The sequence below is a fragment of the Calypte anna genome, chromosome 7 (genome assembly GCF_003957555.1).
Source record: "Calypte anna isolate BGI_N300 chromosome 7, bCalAnn1_v1.p, whole genome shotgun sequence".
Taxonomy (NCBI): Eukaryota; Metazoa; Chordata; class Aves; order Apodiformes; family Trochilidae; genus Calypte; species Calypte anna.
This window is the reverse complement of record NC_044253.1, coordinates 38,937,549-38,951,419: the sequence shown is the minus strand read 5'-3', so window position 1 is coordinate 38,951,419 and position 13,871 is coordinate 38,937,549.

The window sequence follows — 13,871 nt, the reverse complement described above, 5'->3', positions numbered from 1 at the left end:
GTGATTCTGTTCCTCACTGTCTAGTTGTCAGGGATGCTGTCAGGCAGCAAGCTTCACAGCCTCCTCCCCTACTCCTTTCCTCCCAGGTAATTTTTAAATGATGCCCAGGCTCCTGGGTTACTTTGAATATTTAGATAAATTTCATTTGGTAGCTGGAAGACCAAGCAGAGCTTCAGGCAATTGGATGCCCTTATAACAAAGCATGAAGCCAAACCAATGGTCAGGCTGGGTAATAGGGTTATGTTGATTTCTGGAGGGAATACAAGCAGTTCTGGGATTACTAGAGCATCCCTTCTTCTGTCACATACTTGCACACAAAATAACCTTGTAAAACCCTCCAGTAATCACCCAAGACATCATGGGCCTAATTTGAAGACAAATCTAATAAAGGCTACCAGTAGCCCATTGGGTATGATTTTTTTTTTGTCTTCAGGCTCTCTGCATGAGGCTGCACTTGCACTGGGTACTCGAGCATTGGATCTGCTGAAGCAAAGCCTGAGCAATGAGACCAGAACTAAGCTGGGTTAGGGGAGTATTTGGAGCTAAAAGGACTTTAAGAGAACAAAAGAAAAATGAAGTATGTCAAATATTTGGGGCCAGGAGGCAGGCAGGACAGACACATGTGACTATTCACACATCTGTGGTTAGGAAAAGACATTTTTCTGGTTCCTCCCCAGCTCTGACTTACTGCACCATGTCCACAGCAGACTTACAAACTCTCACAATAGGATCCTATTAATCCTGTTTAATCAAAAAATTATTTTGCTTTATTTTCCTGGACTTCCATCATGTGCATTCCAGCACAGTTCTACTTAGCTTCAGTTTATCTCACCTTGTCCATATCTGCAAGTTTTTCCCCAGGTTATCTCTATCTCCTAAGTTGTATCTCTTTGTCTCTCAGCTGATACACTTCCCCAGAGAAACCATGATGTAAAAAAAGCTTTGATTAAATACTGACTCACTGTGTTCTAATTACCAGTTAGTTACATTGTTTGATATGTCAACATATTTTATTACTGTTAAAGGTGAAATTCAGAGCTGAAAAAAAAAAGCACAAGCAGTAAAACATGTTGTCTCTTACCCCAGCATTATGATTGAAGGGAAAGGTAATAACTGCTCAGCGTGGCTCATTTAATCTGCCCTGATATACCCTGATATAAATACCTTGATAGAGCACACTGCCAAATAAATTCTACCCTTTGAAATAAAAGGTAAGTCTTAAACTAGTAGCAGTTGTTAATGATTACTAGAACTGGAAATAATCAATCAAAACCCACTTGCTACCGAGTAAGAATCTTCTACAAACATCCTGAATGCAGAGATTATACTCTTTATTTTAACAGCTAACAGGGAAAAGGTTAATTTATGTCTCATTACTAATCTACATAACAAGAACCATTAACTTATGAAGTTAATGAACTGAGACATCCACCAGCTCAGCCCAGTGGCTTCAGGAAAAAACCCAAGGGATGTGAGCAGTGGAATGTTGCTGCTCAGTTCCCAAGAATTAGGAAGAACTTCAGGGTGTCAGGGTGCTGAGACCCTGGCCCAGGGTGCCCCATCCCTGGCAGTGTTGGGTGGGATGGGGCTGGTGGGAGATGTCCCTGCCCATGCAGGGGGTTTGGAAGATGAACTTAAAGTCCCTTCCAACCCAAACCAGGCCATGGTTCTATGATGTGCAGCCTGGATTCATCCAGCTCTGCTCAGGATTGCCATCAGCTTAAGCAATTGTTTTGAAAAAGAGAACCAGGAGGAACTCTCCTCTCCCCACAGAGTAGTTGTTCTGAAAAGGAAATAATAATAATAATAATTTTAAAATATTGCTGGGGGGGTTGGGTTTTTTTTGTTTTGTTAGCTTTTGGTTTTTTTATTTCTTTTGGTTTGGTTTTTGGGTTTTTTTTTATCCCTGAACAGATTGCACACAATTGGCTCCAGCACCAGCTTCTAAACATGGCAGGGAGGAGAAAAGGGATGAGCACCTTCCACTGCGTGTTCCCACCCACTTATTTTTCTGCCCCTTGTGCACTCCTAATGTCGAGGCAACATCCACTGGGATGTTGGGATTCACATCCTTAAAACAGGGAGAGCATGGGATGAGGATGGGTGGAAGCTGTGCAGTCACTGCATTGCTGTCACCCAGGTCACAAGCCTGTGGGAACCCCATCCTGGGAAGTTTGTGCTCCAAAAAGAGCAGCAGTGGAGCAGACTGGCTTCAGCTCAGCAGGAGCAGGACTGAGGCAGTTCCTTTGTACCTCTGTGACCTGCCCAAGGGCATGGGTAATGGGGCAGCTGTGCTGCAAAAAGGAGGGAGGAACCTTTGAATGCAGATTGCAGAGTTCATGTTGTGAAGCCAACCTGCCTGTTTCAGCTGGAACTCCAACCACTTCACCTTCACCTCCTTTCAGGTGAAGGCTTTCAGGGCAAAGGGATGGATGTCCTGGTTTGGGCCAGGAGAAAGGTGATTTTCTGTCTGGTACTTTTGCTTTCAGCTCAGTCTCTTGGAAGGAGCTGCACGTGCTGAAATGAACAGCAAGTTTCTCAGACAGTGTCTGCTCTGGGACTGATCCCACTCCGTGGTTATAGTTACAGCAGAACCAAGGACACTGCTCAGCTCTGAGGAACATTTTACCCTCCAGAAGGAATAAAGAGGTCCCACCTGCAGCCCTCCTTTGGGGAGGAACAGACAAGAGAGATGCTAGAATTGACCAAACAGAGGATTCCATCCCATACACCTCATACTCAGGAGAAATTTGAGGGATCATGAGGGTCAAGCTTCCAGTTTCCTGCCCTTCCTGTTTCCCCTTCTTCACCTGTCCCTGTTTGCTTTGGCATCCTGGGAGGATTCCATCCCTTCCTCTGCCTGTGCTCCTGATCCATTCCAGCCTGAATCTGTGTGTTCCTGCCTCCAGCTCCCAAGTGCTGCTGACCCCAGGAGTCCAGCCTGGACTTTCCCAGGGCTGCCCTGCAGCCTCAGTGGTGATGTGACAGTTATTGGGGGAAAAAGGGATAAGGAATGTGGTATCAATTTTCCTGTATATTTGTATATATTCAGTAATTTTTTCCTATTTATCATTACTGTTTCATTAAAGTTGTGCAGTTTAGTTTCCAACCCATCAGCCTCTCTCCCTTATTCTCTCTCCTTTCTTTATCAGGGAGGAGAGAGAGATTAATAGAGAACATCTGTTATTGGACTTAATTGCCAGGCCAGTGTTAAACCCTGACAATGGAGAAGATCATTGCTGAGCAGCCTGTTACACATTATCTGGAAGCAGTGTGAGCAGAGGGGTGGCCTGAGCCTGTCCCCGTCCCTGTGTTCCTGCCCCATCTCAAGGAGAAAAGGATGACCCAGGAAACAGGCAGTCCTCTGGGTCACAGCTTGTGTCTGTGCAAAGGTCCCGGCAAGTTTGTTCCAGGGCCAAAAAAAGAGGTCATTTGGATAAATCCCTTCCTCAAAGGTGTAGGAAGCTGCAGGGCTTCCACTGAAGGCAGTAAGAGAGCTAGGAGGGGGGAATTCCTGGGCTGCATGGGAAGGAAATTATTTTTAACCACTTCTCCTCCCTAAAGAGATACATCCCTTTTAACCATATCCTAATGGAGTGATGAGAGCAGAAAAACAGGGTAGAATGATGTTACTGGTAACCATGCAGTACACATAATAATTAACAAAGCTAATTAGATTAGGATTGAAGCAAAAAAAAAACCCTGTGATCCATGTTCCACAAGTGATCCTATAGGGATTAACTACAAAAAAAGAAAAGAAAAATAAAACCCAGGACTTGCAGTGCCATCTTACCCAGCAGAATGGCCATTTAAAGAGGTGTATTTTACACCTCTTATTAATAATCTGTTTTCTCACCATGGCAAACCTTTTTTTGGGTTTCACTCAGCACAACAGCTTGTACACATCTCTGAGAGGAAGGACCCTCTTTCCATGGCATTTTATGGGATCAGCCACCCTGCTGCAGGTAGGTTTCCACCCCACCACTAATCTGGTTTTTGTGGGGGTTCTTTGGGGTTTTTGTGCAGCAGGAGGCAGGGCTCCTGGCACAGACACAGTGGTGGGTGCTCTGAGTGCTACCCTGAACATCCAGGCTGGTGCCATGAGCAAACAGGAGCAGAAATTATTTAGCAAACAGCCAAAGGCAAAGGCTTATCATTTTTATATTTGCCTCTCAGAGATAAACCTTGTTTAAAGCAGATAAACCTTGCTTAAGCAACAGTTCTGAGAAATAAAAAGGGAAAAAAAAAAAACAACCAACACCTTTTGTGCTGTGAGGAAGTTCATCTTTCATAAAGCCTGGAGGAGCAGATGCTACTGTGTTCCCAGGAGAGGAAAATCAGGAAGGAAATGAAAACCATTACCCAGGAACTGGGAATGATTGGAAGCAGCTGGAGCTGGGAATGACTGTCCTGTGACTGCTGCCTCTCCCTGCATAGCTGGGCTTTGGTTTCCCTTCAACACCTTTTACACACTGAGGGACACCCAGGCCAAGGCTGGCTGCCAGCAGACTGGCAGATTAGTTTAGGGAATGGGCAGATGCTGCCCTAATCCCACCTGGAACCCATGCCAGAACCCAAACCCTGCATTACACAACAGGGTGGAAAGGATTTCCTAGATACCAACAGCAGGGTTTGGATGGACACAAGGGAGGGTTTGCAAGCAGGACTGGGGCCCAGTCAGTTATGGGAAGAGGGGCAAAGCCCCTGGAATGTTTCCAGGTGTCCTGCACCCAGGACCCACATGCTCATTGCAAACCCACACAGATCTTTGGCTTGAAACCCCAAGGGCTCAACCAGACCCATGAGAGGTTTTCCCTTTTGCTTTCTCAGGTGTGCAATGCCATCAACCACATAGAACCATAGAATCCTAGAACTGGCTGGGTTGGAAGGGACCTCAGAGATCATCAAGTCCAACCCTTGATCCACTCCCCCCGTGGTTCCCAGCCCATGGCACTCAGTGCCACATCCAGGCTCTTTGGAAAGATCTCCAGACACGGAGAATCCACTACTTCCCTGGGCAGCCCATTCCAATGCCTGATCACCCTCTCCAGAAAGAAATTCTTTCTCATCTCCAACCTAAACCTCCCCTGGCACAACTTGAGACCCTTTGTGCCCTCTTGTCTTGCTGAGAGTTGCCTGGGAAAAGAGCCCAACCCCCCCCTGGCTCCAACCTCCTTTCAGGGAGTTGGAGAGAGTGATGAGGTCTCCCCTGAGCCTCCTCTTCTCCAGCCTCAACACCCCCAGCTCCCTCAGCCCTTCCTCACAGGAATTCTGCTGGATCCCTTCACAGCCTCCTTGCTCTTCTCTGGACCTGCTCCAGCACCTCAATCTCCTTCCTGAGGGGCTGAGGGGCCCAGAACTGGACACAGGACTCAAGCTGTGGCCTCACCAGGGCTGAGCACAGGGGCAGAATCCCTTCCCTGGACCTGTTGGCCACGCTGTTCCTGAGCCAGCCCAGGATGCCATTGGCCTTCTTGGCTACCTGGGCACACTGCTGGCTCCTCTTCAGCTTCCTGGCAATCCAGACTCCCAGATCCCTTTCTGCCACTCTGTGCCCAGCCTGGAGCTCCCCATGGGGTTGTTGTGTTGAACCTCATCCTGTTGGGATCATCCCAACTCTCCAGTCTGTCCAGGTCCCTCTGCAGAGCCCTCCTGCCTTCCAGCTGATCCACACTCCCCCCAGCTTGGTGTCATCTGTGAATTTGCTGATGATGGACTCAATCCCCTCATCTAAATCATCAGTGAAGATATTGAACAGAACTAGGCCCAGCACTGATCCCTGGGGGACACCACAGCCGCCATTTTGGACACCACAGCCGCCATTTTGATGCAGCCCCGTTCAGCACCACTCTCTGGGCCCGGCCCTCCAGCCAGTTCTTAAGACGGTGTCAAACATACCTATGCCTGGCTTCTCCTCACCACAAAAAAAACATCCAGCAAAGAGCATCACTGCTTCTCTCACCTCACAGACATCTTCTGCAGCCTCTGGATGCCAGCAGCATCTCCAAGGAGCTGAAAATAAATGAAGGGGGGTGTGGGGGATGCTTTCAGCAGCCTGGTAGTACCCATACTACACAAAGCAAGCTTTCCCTGCCCCTAAACTGTTAACTAAACAAATGGCCCTGTCCTGCTTTTGTTAAACTAAACAGTTACCTGTGGATGGTGTTATTCACCACTTGCATTTTGGGGTCTGCCCAGTCATCCCAAGAGCTCCAACACAGGGTGAGTTAAAGAGATCATTTCTTGTTGATTTGGAGGTTAAAACAAAACAGACTCCTTATTTATGTCACTGTTCAAGCCCTGCTGAGACAACAGCTCCTTCAGCTGCTTTGGGACATGCAGGCGCCCTCAGCCATGGCACTGAAGAGACTGCAGGGCAATGACAAAGAGCACCAGGGGTGAGATGAAAACCAGGAGCTACAGCCAGGAGCATTTCCTAAATCAGGGGAAGGAGCCCTTTCCATCCAGCTGCAACTGTCTGGAAGTCCAGAATATATTTATAACTTCCAGCTGAGGAGAAGTCAACTAAAGCACCAGCCTGCAGCAGAGATTCTCTGCCCTGCCTGTGACAACAGGGCCAAACCTGCAGATGTTTCTTTGCTGCAGCTCTTCAGAAGGAAGCTGATGGCCTCCTTCATGCCAAAGGTTTGCAAAGGTATTAAAAGGAGTTTTGTGTTGTCTGGCCATCCCTGCAGCCTCCTTTCTGACACCTCACCCCCTTGCTTTATGGATTTCCCTCCCCAGAGAAGGGCTCTTGCTGGCAGCTCCCTTATAAGGCAAAGCTTGGGGCTCAGCTGGGCTTAGTAACTCCTTTAGTTTTTAGTCTTAATTGGAAAAAAATAAACCTGTGCTCTGGTAAGCCATTGCACCAGTGTCAAACTGGACAGAAGAAAACAGGATTCCTCTTTTTTTCCACCCACACCACTTTGCAAACTCTGCTCTTTAGCACAGGTTCGTCAGAGCTCTGCTCCCTGGGCATGGCAGTCATGCAAACAGTACAAAAAGGAAGGAAAAAAAACCCCATCAAACAATCCCTTGCCATCACCTGAGTTCTCAGGAGGCTGGGAACTGACCCATCCCTCCCAGGAGGTCTCTCACAAACAGTACCAGAAAATGGGTACACACACAGCATCTCAACCCATTCCCTTTGGCAAAAAAAAAAAAAACAACTTTTGCCCCAAACCCAGGGACTGTAAAGCACTTTGAAGACCACAGATACTTCAGCCACTGCAGCAACAGTCCTGAGAAGCTAAAGGAAGGGATGGAAAAAGATTCAGGCAGTGGGAGCACATATATATATTTATAAGACACACATATATTTATAAGACACTTGAGCTGGAAGCCAGGTTTAAGCCCAAGCATCTTCATGCTTCATGCTCAGCCCAGGCCCCTCAATTCCTAAATTGTCACAGGAGAGTTTGGACTTAATTCTGAACACCTTTGTGGCACCCTGGGAAAAGTTACTCAGTTGTCAACCATCCTACCCCCAAATCTCCACGACGAACACTTCACTGCTCTGTAAAGCAGAATAAACATTTGCCCAGAACAAGAAGTCCAGCTCCAGCTTCAGGCACAGATTCCATGAACTACTGAAGCAAGGTGACAGGGATGAGGATAATCTGCTGCAGACAGGGCAGGCAAGGACAGCAAAGCCAGCATCAGCCTGCTCTGCCAAAGCAGCAGCAATTGCCTTGGCACAGTGAAACAATAGAATTTATCACCTCTTTGTCCATGATTAGTAACATCCCCATTGATTTTTCTATCTGCCTGTCCTTGCTCTGCTCAAAGGCTGAAAACTGGACCTACAAGTCACCCTGCTCTGCCAGGCAACCCAAAGGAGGTGACTCCTTTCCCAACCTGCCATGCCCTCAGTTCTGTGGTGGCTTCTGCTGGGGAGGAGTTTAAAAAAAAAAAAATCATGCTAGCTGAAGGGATAAGCTGAAAAATGGCAAAATGTCACCTTAAAAATACTGTTGAGGTGATCAGAAGGAAGAGCAGGAAGTCATAAAAGCTACTGGAGGACCAAAAAAATATTTTTGAGTGGAAGATTGGTAGCGTGAGGAGAAGAGCTGTGGTTCCTTCTATTTTTTTCTTTTTTTTTTTTTTTTTTTATTGGGTTGTAGCACCTCCACGTGTACCACAGTGATGGCTTAACCCAAAATAGCATCTTGTTTGTGTGCTGGAAAAGGAGGAGGAGAACTGAAGAAGGAACAACGCAGACTGGATATGCAGGAACGAGGGATGTTTTTGTTGCTTTTAAAAGGTCTTCAAGCCCCACAAAACAAAGCGTGTTGTAGCAAATTCAGCTACTTTTGAGCCAATCTCCCTGTTTCCTCCCTACCCGAGTTACTTCTCCTTTTAGCAGCATGAAGAAGAAGTGGTTGGAAATAATAATGTTGCTGCTGCAGCAGCCCAGGCTTTTCCGCTGCTTTTTATGAAGTTTGAGAAGGGGCCTGGGAGGGAGCTTTCAGCATGAATAAAGCAACCAACTGGAAAAAACCCTCAAACATTAAAAAAAAAAAAATTTAAAAAAGCATCCATCCCCAGCATTTTCCTCATACCACTGACATGAATTATGCAAGCATTGACACTGCTGCTCAAACATCCCAGCTCCATCCCGAGCTTCCTTGCTGCCTCTTTTACTCTGGAAGAGCTGCAGGGCAAAGATCTCTCTTCCAAGGCTTTGAAGTGCTCAGCACACTGCTGGCATCCTAAAAAATCTTGTAAAACCCCCAGGAGTGTGTGTCCATCCCGGGTTGCTACCAGCAAGGCTGGGTTTGGGGGTTATTTATTTCACCGTGCAGGGGAAATAAATCAGATCTCACTCTGATCCATTCTAAGCTCCTTATAAATGTGTAGAAAACCCAGAGGTGATCCGGCAAACGCAAGCTATACAGAATTTCCCCGACGGAGGAAAAAGTTGAGGCAGAAATTGCGTCATTTTGCGGGAGGGATCTGGGAGAGGGATTGGAGCTGCTGGGAAAAAGCTGTGCAGAGGCACAACCTGCAGGGCTGAGCTGATACTGCACTTGCAGGGCTGCAGCCAAACCAGTTTGTTGCCGAAGGGAAAGCTGGATCTGGATAAAAGTGGGTGATGGAGGTGAAGGGGATAAAAGAGTCCCGGGGGCTGAGCATCCAAACGCACCCTTGGCAGGAGTGGGGGAAGTGGCCAAAGAAAGGGTTTCTAAACCAGTTATGAACAGAAGCACCAGAAAAAAGGGGGGATGAATGTTGAATTAGCATGTTAATATTTTTTTTTTCCCCTCTTGAAATTCTTTTCCAATGAGAGGGAAGTAGACAGCATAACTTGTAAAACCACCTCCTTCTCCACCAAGTCCAGAAGACTTGGAGCCCACCCAAGCATTTTTTACACTGGACACAGAGGGGGAATAAAAGGCCAAAGGAAAACATTCCTTACCTCTAGGTGAGATTCCTGCTCCTCAGGGAGCTTCCTGAGCTGCTCTGCACCCAGCCTGCCTGCCCTGCTGGCTCCTCCTTCCTCCTCCATCTCCTTTCTCACTCCAGTTTCCCAGAGATGGGTTCCAACTCCACATCCCTGCCTCCGTGGCACATCACTTGGACAAGCAGGCAACACCCAGAACATCCCAGTGCAATTCCCAGTGTGTTCAAAAGAGCAGGGATATAACCCCAGCAGGCTGCTAGAGCCAGAGCAGCCTGGGGCTCAAGCACACCCACTTAACCTGGGCAGGGCAAGGCACCAATTTGCCCTGGTTATCCCAATCATGAGGAGGGGAGGAGAAACCTGGGTGGGTGCTCCCACCTGTGCACACATCAGAAAGAATGGGGTCCATCTCCATCAGGTTTGTTGACTGCTCAGCCACCCCAGAGCCAAGGAACAAGAACATCTCTGCCCTGATGTCTCTCAAAAAAGCTTCATTTCCACCTGCAGGGCAAGTTTTCAAAACGGGGCTCCGTACCTGAGAAGTTTCAGACAGGACGTCTGACAACTGCCTACAAAATATCAGCCTGAAAATATCAAATTATCCTCCAAAATATCAAAATATCCTCAAAAATATCAGCCTTAATAGCTGCCCTGGGAAGGCAAGGTGCAGCTTGAAGACACTTGTTGCTCCAAGTAATTCAGTTCCTATGCTTTGGTCACAGTTTTCTGTGTGCAAATCGACTGGAATAATTATTTCAAATCACTGCAGACATTCTTTTTTTTTTTTTCTTTGGTGGTGGAAAGTCATATGGAGGCAATAATCATCACATGGGCATCTGGGAGGCATTCCAGAGTAGAATCAAAGAACTGTTTTGTTTGGTTTTTTTTCCTCTTTGTTGATATTCCAGTAGTTTTCTTCATGTGGAAAAAAACCCTGAAAACAGTCGAGCTTGCATTGTTTCTTCCCTTTCTTAGGGCATGGAGAGGTTTCACATCCAACCTGCTTTAGATCTCACCTGCACATAGGGCAGATAAATGGCAGGCACACAGGTCTGGTAGGGAGATTTCCCGAAGCTTTGGGATTTATTGTTGGAGTCCTCTTGGTCAGGCAACCTCCTGCAGACCCCTCCTTGCTGCTGCATCCCTGCTTGTGTTTTCAGGAAAGAAAACCAAGAGAGATACCATGGAAAAAAAGATTAATATAGATTATAAAGAGACAGGAAAGCTGCCTTTCTGTGAAGTATATATATATATATATATATATATTTTCTTTGCACTCTCCCTACAAGCCAGCAGGGTGTGCCTGCAGACCAGCTTTCCTACACATCCACAGCTCTTCTTTTTTTTTTTTTTTTTTGCCTTAAATGATGCAAACTCTCTTCTTTATGCATCATAGCTTGCTCCAGACCAAGAAAAAAAATTTTAAAAAGAGGTCATGCACCTGATTAAACAAACAAAAAAAGGCTCTCTCTTGCTGACACCATCCTGACACCTTCCTGCAGTTTTTCCCTAAGAATGCAGCTGATCTTGGGCCATCCCTAAGCTGAGGAAGAGGAGTCACTTCTGCTTTTCTAATCACCCCAAAATAACTCTCCTATTCCCCTTCAGGCTGCCTGCTCTTAGGCAGGTCCTGTTGGCAGCCTGCCCACCAGGAACCTCTCAAACTGGGTTGCCTGGGAAGGCAAAACCAGGACACAGCTTTTGAAGCCATTTAGGAGCACGTTGTGCTGCAAATCTGAATGCCTGCCTGCTTGGATTTTATTTGATTTTTATTTTTTTTTTCCAGGTTGCAAGATCGTGTGCAGCACTCTGGGAATTCACCTCTGCTGACCCAAAAGAGCTACAGCTGGCATCTGAGCTATTTTTTGACACTAATGCAAAAAAAGCTGTTCTGGATCACTCCTGAGGACCATCTGCTCTTTGTGACTGGAAAGCCATCAATTCACAAACCAGGGAGTTTCAGAAATAGCCCAGTTTTTGCCCAAAGTGAGATTGCTCCATCCATCCCTGGGTACCTGCCTGACTCTCAGGGAGAGCTGAGGATGCTGCACCTCCCCTTAACCTGAACCCAGACTCAGAATCAAATTCACTGCAGCCTTGGCCCTGTCCCCTCTGGGTTTCTCCCACCCGGGAACTGGCAAAAAAGGATTGGTTTGAGGTTTAGGTGAGATATGAGGGAAAATGTCTTTACTGCAAGAGTGGTGAGGCACTGGAAAGGGGGGTGGTGGAGTCACCATCCCTGGAGGTGTTTAAGAGGTGGCACTTCAGGAGATAGTTTGGTGGCTGTGGGAGCTGGGTTGTGGTTGGACTTGATGATCTTGAAGGTCTTTTCCAACCTTAATCATTCTATGATTCTATGACTACTGATTTAACAGCCTCCCAGGGGAGTGAAATTCTCTAAGGCATTCAGATAACCAAAGACTGAAGTAACCAAATCCCTACTGACTTTCCATGTCTTAAGCCAGGACTGCCTTTTAGCTCAGTTACTTTAAAAAAAAAAAAAAAAAAAAAAAAATCAAAAGAAGTTAGAAGACTAATTTTCACCTTACAGAGGTCATACAAGCCAAACTCTGGTTTTAGTGTTGACAAAGTATGAAAAACAGTTTGCAGAAATTATGGGAAAGCTAAATTTGCAGCTATTGGGTCCTGTTTACAGAAAGGGCTTTCAGGAATGTCCTTGTTACTTCCACACTGATATTCCATGTTAATTCTCATCTGAAGGAGACCAGAAAAATGCAATCTCTTAACCACCATTCAGGTCCAGAAAGATATTTCTGTGCTGTTGGAAAGCTGGCACTTATGCAATGGCACCTAAACCCCCTGAAAGTTAAAAAAGATGTTTTTGCTGTATTAGTGCCTATCATTTTGATGTGAAACCCACTTTAATGAGTGCCTGACAACTAAACCTATTACAGGAATGATTTCACTTGACATGAATGCATTCAGCTCCTGTTTGTTGAATGATATTTTGCTTAAACAGCCACCCAAGGAATTAAGTGTCACTGTAAATCAAGGGTCTGCAACCTTTGCAGCACTCAGGACCATGCTCCAAACCTGCCAGTGCACCCAGGGCAATACTGGAGTTAAGAGGGAGCTTAGTGGGATTTGCATGAGCAGAGAGTCACTATATGCTATTTCAGAGCTGCTCTTATCACAATCACCATCCAGCATTAGACAGAGGATTTTTTTTTCAATATTTGTCTCTTTTTCCCACTGAACATGGGCAGAAACAAAGCCAGACCCCCTGGACCAGGTGCTCACTGCATTCGGGTCAGGTTTGGCAGGCTGTGATTTTCCATCTGGAGCAGAAAACTGGCAGGTGAATATGCCTTGGGATATGCTCTGTGGCTCTGTGGCTCTTCCAGGCCCTGCAAAACATCACACAAACACATCTTGACTTGTCCACTAGAGCACTGCATCTGAGTTTTTTCTGGGACCCAAGGAGATGAGCAAGCTCCCAGCCATGGGGGTCTCCTACCCTCCATCACTTCTGCCTTCTTCCCAGAAATACAGCAGGCTGCTAAGGAAGCTCAAAGGGCAGAGCTTGTGTGGAGTTGATGACATCTCTACAGCAAAAGGATGAAGCATTAAATAAAATCTGGAGCTCTGTTTTGGTGTGAAAAATCCTACCACCTTTCTTTGCAGTCGTGGCATTAAGTGATGTGGCTTAGTGGGGTTCACATCCAGAGGAGCTTCTGTTGCCACTGAAATAATCTGAAGTAGTTCAGGGGTGGCTTTTATTTTTAAAGCTCCTCTTCTGCAGAATGAAAGAAGTGTAATATCTAGAGAGATAACTATAGAGATATGTATCTATCTAGATAGATGTCCAGGTGTGAGCCTGGGAAAAATACTTTCCAACCTGCCAAAATGACTCAGAGAGTACTGAGAACACTGATTCAGAGCACTGAGAAACCCTGCAGGAGCAAGCAGTGAGAGCCACAGGCTTTCTGGAAAAATAAAAAAACCCCTCAAAGCAGATTTTGGGTCTGAAGGGCAGCTTTGCCTTTTTTTCACCAGCAGGTGTCATGTGGAAATCAGATGTGGCCCCTCTCGTCCTGCATCCCCTGCTTGAGGGCAACAAGCCTGTCCCTGTCCCCAGCTGGAGGTGTCTGGGGCACAGGTTGCTGAGGAGGAGATAAATGGAGTGATTTTCCACCCGTGGTCCCTCAAAGGTGGATTACATCCCACACAGGGGACCTGGATAACCCTGCAGGAAGCACCTCTCACGGAGCAGCTCTCTGGAGGGACATGCCACCCTTCCTTGTCATCTGTCCCTTTCCAAGATGTGAGATGTAAACAGAAAATAAATGCAGTTAAATACCAAATTCTCACCTCACGATTTCTTAGCCACAAGTAAAAACGATCTAGGTCATTTTTTAAAACCCTTCAAGAGGGTTCTGCTCACATTGAGTAGCCCAAATCTCTGGGTAAGCAGCCACTAGACCATGAAATCTTCTTATCCTCTGAG